The sequence below is a fragment of the Pectinophora gossypiella genome, chromosome 13 (assembly GCF_024362695.1).
Source record: "Pectinophora gossypiella chromosome 13, ilPecGoss1.1, whole genome shotgun sequence".
NCBI lineage: Eukaryota > Metazoa > Arthropoda > Insecta > Lepidoptera > Gelechiidae > Pectinophora > Pectinophora gossypiella.
Genome location: NC_065416.1, coordinates 8,205,068 through 8,212,978, shown reverse-complemented (window position 1 = coordinate 8,212,978; position 7,911 = coordinate 8,205,068).

Sequence of the window (7,911 nt, the reverse complement as noted above, 5' to 3'; positions counted from 1 at the left end):
TGATGAATCAGGCCACCCCCCGGGAATTGAATCTGGCAACTTTTAAGACTAGCTGCCGTGCTACTTTTCATACCTACTACTTTAGCCGGGTACAGTTCGCTAGATTACTTTTATATTGCGATATGTTGTGAAGTTGTTTGAAACGACATCTATTGGATGGCTGGTGATAAATCATTTATTTTTTTAGTTTTTGTAGAGGTAAATTTATGGATTAGAACATCGCTTTTTGTGCAGAACCTTAAAATTACTCGTAAATTTGCCGAGTTATTTAGGAATTCGGTGAGAGTAAACTCTCTATCCATTCCTTAATGGCTCATCTTGGTTCAAGAAGTCTTATAACGGCACATTTTGTAACCCCCTTCACTCTCCATCTTTACCCAAGACACTCGTAAAGCTCCTTCCTAGAACCGCAATCTTGAAACTGTATCCAACCCTATTATGAGTAAGTTGCAACACTGCACATTATACTAACTGGGGCCATTGCGTTTTACGATTGTGGGTGCATACGAAATGCGACCGGCAGATGCGTAGGAATTGACATTTCCATGCGAATGGTCCGATTCCGAGAAAACACTTTGACTCCCGTTTCGAGAATCTTCGATAGCGGTGATCTTTTAAATGCTGTTTAAAAACGCATTTAAAGACATTCCAGGTACAAGAAAAATGCAAAAAGTAAGCGTAAAGTGGTGAAAAAATGCAAAATGGCACTGGAGTGAGGTACTTACCAAGCTTCCTGGTGCTTCCAAGATAGATTTTCCAAACATCTCAAGGATATAACTGTTTAAAAGCGATTAACTTAGTTAAAAAGTAGCGATAAACGCTGAAAATATTGTCAAAATAACTTCGACCCTGCCGGCCGTTGCCTGTAACAAAAAACTAAACTCTACATTCCTAGTTCATGCCACATGTTTTTTCAAATACGTTTCATTTCATACATACACACACATACATAAACTCACGCCTATTTCCCACCAGGATAGGCAGAGACTATAGAATTCCATTTGCTCCATCCATTTCATTACTTCAACGTATGCTTGTTTATTCATTTTATACAAAACATTAATATCTACCAGCCATAAAAACCTAAAAATACATTTGATACTGAAACCAACTATTTACGGATTCAACACAACGGTTACCGAGTAAAAATCGAACATTCTGCGCAGATGGTGTACTGAATCAAGCTCAAAGTTGGGCCATTATTAATTCTGATTCCGTGTAGCTCGAACTAATATTGCCGGGCTTATTATTGAGAAATTTTGTAATGACTCTTAATACAACGACACGCCACACTGAACACGCAACTATGCCACGAATAAGGACAAGAAGGTAGAAGTTCAATGAACGCAAAATCAGAGCGTAGGTATTGCGTCGTACAAATTGAATTGTTATACTTAATTGGAAACTTCCCGTTGGACTTTTCTATCGATTGTAGAATTTGTACCTACTATGATCAGAACAAACAGAACAGCAACTTACATGGAACAGATTAAAGAAAAGGTTAACGTCGTGTCTTATAGGGGAGTCAAGGAAATGGCCTTTGATAGACTGGAATGGAAAATGCTACACCGACAAGAGCGTGGCTCTTAAATTGATGATGATGATGTTACCAGTATTATGAATGTTTATCTATTCTATTCTACAACGACATTATCCGCGGATACTTAATCATTTAATTTAATTTTGTTTATCAGTGCACGCACTCCTGATTATATATTATGTCTAATATAATAATAATTGGAATAATCTTTTGATAATATTTATCTAAAGATTATTGCCATCTGATACATAAGATCATGTTAAAAAAGGCTCGCTTTTAGATATATAAAATAAAACTGTACTTATATCGTTGTTCTGTTGTGTTTTTCGTTATGCGTTATGATATGTCTGCTCTTGGCATTAAATATTTGCGCTTTTATTCCACAACCCAATAGGGTTGGGGTATGTTATTACATACCTTGACAATGTAACCCCTAAGGCGAGTACATAATCTTACAAAAACCATTTGCACGTTTTAACATTCGTCACTGATTGTGTAACTGTCAGCGCCCCTATTAAAATCTCATTCCACACACTGTGTGTTCGTCCGTTTCTCCCCCAAAAAATCCTCTGAATGTGAATGCCACACGATGTTGAATCTACCAACAGATAAGAGTACCTTTATCCCTTTCATGTCTTCTCACAAGCAACCATTTTTCATGCCTTTGTTGGCCGTCTAGGTATTAGGGTGTCGCTCACTATCCCTCCGTTTGTTAGATTTAATATATTTATTTTTAAATTTTTCAACACGCGCGTTGCCACCCGTTTTTAAAACGTTGCTCGTTTTAGTGACAACGTCATGCATGCTTGTTAAGGGGGATTTTCGTTGCATTTTACAAAAGAATATGCACGGATTTGCATATTGTTGTTGTGTCTGCAATTAAGTGGAAAACTGTTTAAATTTAGTAGCAACAAAGGGACTTTCAGGGGAAAACTTCTTGTGTCCGGTTATAAAAGCGAGGTGGTACCCCGAATTTGTATTTAGCATTAAAATTTCGAGTATTTTCCGTGTTCTGAATACCAGAGAATAAAGATATTCAAGTTCATTGTAAGTAGAATTTAGCTAACAATTATTATTTCAGCGAAATTTTCGTTTCATATTAAATACGTTACTTACCTTAGCCAACATTACTTAATAAATGAATTTTCAAAATAATCATTTGTATTGCATCATTATCGCCGATAATGGTTATTGAGAATTTCCTTGTATTACGAAATAAATAGGTAATTAATTCGTTACATTTTCCACGCCAACATTATCAATAGTAGTGTCGCTTGATATTCCCATATAATACCTACATAATCTCTTTAATGTCATTATAACGAATGGGTTTATGAGTTCAGAAAATCACTTATCACCGATAATTTAAACTCAACAATTTACTGATTCCAATTTCGAACAACCCGCTTCCGAACGAGCGAGCACGCTAAATTGTGTGACTTTTAATGTACACCCACACACAAAGTAACGATTTGTTAACTAACCCGGTCGGGTTCTTAAATCAAACAGAGGGCAAAACTTTGTTGAAAACTGTACAGCTGTGCGCACACCAGCCGCAAAAATGTTGCCGATGCCACAATAATTAGAGTTGCGACTGTTGATGTGCTATGTAATTAGGAAGCTTCTTTAGATTATGTGTAAATGTGGCTTATGCGTGGGTACATGTGTGCGTGTGTTACTTATCTGATTCTGATTTCGTAAGGAACATCAAACGGAACAAGGGTTGGGATGTGAAATATTCCAAATAGTTCAAGATCCTTTTGTAAATTAATGTCTGTAATTAATCAACTGTTCCTTAGTTATATTAATAGCAGTAATTATAGCTGAGTTTCTTTGTGGAGCAAAACGCTTTTTAGTTGTTTGTGTTTACAAATTAAAACTATTTTCGACGTTTTTGTACTTACGTAGTTAATGTCAAGAGTGGCTGGAAGTTGTATCTGATAAATCTACTTAAGTACCTCTAGAGTAAGTATTATTAGATAGTTAAATAGAAAAGAATCGATCGACTTAATATCGACAGATGATACATCACTATGTTAATGAACGTCAAAACACTAGCTTACTTACATTGACAGATCTAATTCTTACCGCGCATTCAGACATTAGTAAAATGTTATCTTATTGAAATACGTATAATCACTAATTAATTGTACTGAATCTGTACATACAATAAGTGCGCAATGTAAACAAATCTCAAAAAGCAATATTGCTTTTCACATGAATTGCTTCGATATAGCCTTTTTAAACCCCCTTGTCGTTCTGTTTAATATTATAATGTGCGTATTATACAGGGTGTTAGCTACACCGTGATTCTGAGGGGGATGATTCAATGATTCAATCAAGTAGAATTATAACAGCCTCTGTGGTCCAGTGGTTGAGCGTTGAGCTCACGATCCGGAGGTCCCGGGTGCGAATCTCGGTGGGGACATATCACTTTGTGATCCCTATTTTGGTTAAGACATTACAGGCTTATCACCTGATAGTCCAAAGTAAGATGATCCGTGCTTCGGAAGGCACATTAAGCCGTTGGTCCCGGTTACTCATGTGAGTAATTGTTACATGAGCCATATCAGGGGCCTTCGGCGGCTCAATAATTACCCTGACACCAGGGTTGCTGAAGTTAGTAATCCACCTCACAACCCACACGATAGAAAAGTGGAATAATACATTACTTACATATTCAATTATAGGAAATCCAGAAGTGAAACCAAGGGAACAAGTTGCTTAAAGTTTATTTAGCTCAATGTCGAGTACATCGAACACTTCTACTACCTTTCTGCGTAAATATCCGAAAAATAGGGCCCGAGCCCGAGCTACATTTTACCGTTTTTTTATAAAGGCTCTCACTAGTGTTGCCAACATAAATCCTATTATACCACTAAATTTCGACGATGTAAAACAAGATTCTGAGGCAAACCTACAATCATGTAAAAAAAACAACTTTATATTTACAGGACTGCTCCCTATAGTTGACAGGTTATTGTATAGTTTTTCTCTTGAGAGTCAACCCTAGAACTTAGCCTGCCTCTCTGTCGCACCGCCGCCCAAAAATCGAACGCTGATACGCTCATGCTTAAGACTCTTTATAATTGAGTAGTACAAGTAAATCACTAACTTAAAATATTCAACCCATTACTTACACTTACCGAAGTGGCGTTACCTCGAATATTTATCGAGTGAAAGATCTTTTAAACTTACTTCAGCACGCCACACAAACATTAAAGTTTGTAGTGCATTACGACTTGTTACTATAGCGTGTTATAACTTGAAAACTTTGTATGTGCTACGTCATTTTTAATATCCTGCTTCGTTATTCTCAGCTTTGTTATAGAAATATTACGTGTTGTTTTATAAAAATCCACCACTGCTACTCATATTGCTAGTAAACTGACTCAGAAGGTAATGAATAATTATTTAAATTATTGTTATAAGCCACCTATCTTAAATTTATGTTTGTGTTTACTTTTATTTCACAAAATCACCGCACGTTATAAAGAACAAAGCTTGTAACTTAACTGCACGAATGAAATTTATTAGAACATGCAAAATGTTCGTTAATGTATATAGTTACATAAACATTTAATAAGGTATTGCTAGATAGAGACAACAGAAGTAACCTAACCTAATCTAATCATCACACTATTCGTAAAAATTTAAAAAAAATACTTTCTTATTTCATACCTTTTAGGGCTTGATTTTCCGTAATCGGGTTTTAGATTTTAAACTTTTATTTTTATTTATATTATTCCATTAGAGAGAAAAAAAGATGAATATTTACTCGGCAAAAAATACATAATTCCACATTGTTTAGTAGTAGTGAATAACAATTGAATTACAAATAAGGCCGAAACGGCCGTATCTCAGCAAATGCCATTGCCTAGCTGTACCTAGATCATGATGATGTTCATTATGTGATTTATGCAAAATTTGGAGATAAAATCTACCCGGAACATGCTTGAGTAGTTATGTTATCAAATCAACGTAATTATCGAGTAAATATAAGCAAACCTGCAAGTTATAGCCAGTAGGTAATATGTATATATTTGGAAAGCCCTTTCATTTCACACCCAGCACAATACCATTGGAAGAAATATTTTTTTTCGTCCTCAGTTTATGTCCTCTAGAGGGCGCCACGTTGAATTTAGCGTGATGTCACATAGCCTATAACCACCGGCTAATCAAGATTTGCCCCGGGATGCTGTATGCAAATAATGGGCACGATGTCAAAGTCACTTAAAGTTTTGCACATGAATATTCGAAGTGTTAATAAGAACTTTGATGAATTACAGGTTTTACTCACATACTTACAATGCGACATTATCATTTTGACTGAATGTTGGTTAAATAAGACAATAAATATTCCTATCTTAGACGGTTTTCTAATGTATAAAACTAACCAGAATGCAAATCAGAATGCAGGCATCATTATGTATATTAAGAGTGACCTTAATTTCGTCATTAACGAACCGGACTTTGACTGTGCGGATTGTTTGACGTGCAAAATAAACCATGATCTCGCGATCGTCGCAATCTATCGCTCACCGTCATATACATTGCGGGAACATTTTGATGCTTTTATCGACAGTTTGAACAATGTATATTCTTCCTTGAATACCTGTAGTAATATAGCTCTAATAGGAGATTTAAATATCGATATTAAATTACAAAATAACGACTTTAGATCAGACGAATACTTGACTTTTAATGCCTCACACGGTCTTTTACCAGCCCATCTTTATCCCACTCGGGTAGATAAATGCTACGACCATATCTTATTAAAGACTAAGAATGAAGCTAAAGCATTGGTTATTGAGACTCACATTACTGATCATCTACCAGTTCTTCTAGCCGTAAACCTAAACATCATTCCTAGAAAACCTTGTCGTACGGTATTAAAAACTGACCGAGTAGCTATCCAAAACGAAATCGATTCCACGGACTTCTCATTTATTTTACAACTCGATAATGCTAATGATGCACTTAATAAATTTATTTCTATTATGCAAGATATTATATTCAAACATACACATGAAGTAAAAGTGACAAGAAAAAACAGAAATATAAAACCGTGGATCACGCCGGGATTGCTGCGCTGCATACGTAATCGGGACAAACTTCATAGAAAATCTAAAAAATCTCCAGACAACCTTATATTAAAAATGACATATACTCGCTACAGAAACTTCTGTAATAATCTCTTGCGTAGACTCAAAAGAAACTATGAAAAAAACCAATTTATAAAAGCCAAAAATAATCCCAGAGCAACTTCGAATGTTATTAAAAATATAACTTATTCGCAAAAACCAACTAAGGTAAACGCTCCTATTAACGCCACCCAAAAATCGACATCGTTTACCGCCACCTTTTTTAAATTGCGGATATTTTGAATTGTGTCCGAGATAGAAAATTGATTCAAATGTCAAAAGATACATGTATTAATTGACTATGAAACGAACATACCCCTGAGCGTGGGCAACAACAGTCTAATTTGTGATTGGTCTGTAAGTGTGCAGTGTCCGCGCAAGCAACGCGCTCCATACAAGCCACTACTGAAATGCATAAGCATACAACATTTTTTTCTTAAGGTTTTGTGTCCGATGAAACATATTTTTCTTCATTTTAGTGATTATAACTACTTGTTAATACGTTTAAGAACTGAGAAAGCATGCTATATTTGATATTTGTGTTAGTTTTAAATGATTAATTTGAGTTTTAAAATGTGGCGGTGATAGAAGCATACATTTGCAGTTTGGTTACTATTACCGCCACCTATGGCGGCGATCGATATTTGTATGATATTTGTATTTTTTAATTATTTAAGGTAACATGCCCAATCGTTCATAATGTTATCATCTTATTTTATAGTATGGTTCATGAACTATATTAAAATCTATTAACGCCACACATTTGGTGGAATTCAAGTATCCTGTGCTGCATATAAGTTAATGTATTTTTTTAAGAAATGTATGAACAAGTAGTTGAAGTAATTATGAATTTCTAATTTAAATACTTTAATATTTATTAAAATATGCTTTGAAACTGGTTATTACATACGTAGGTCTCATTTTGAATATTTATTTGTTTTCTTAAGGCTAATTTTTATGTGGCGGAAATTGAAACACAGAAATTACATACATGTTTCTATTACCGCCACCATAGATTCCCTCTTATGATTTATAGACAGGGTGATGCATTATTCTTCGGACTGACAGAGACGGACGGACAGACCGAAACGGACGGTCAGATAGAGACAGACGGACGGACAGACCGAAACGGACGGACAGATAGAGACAGACGGACGGACAGGGACAGATGGACAGACAGAGACAGAAGAACAGACAGAGACAGAAGGACAGGCAGAGACAGACGGA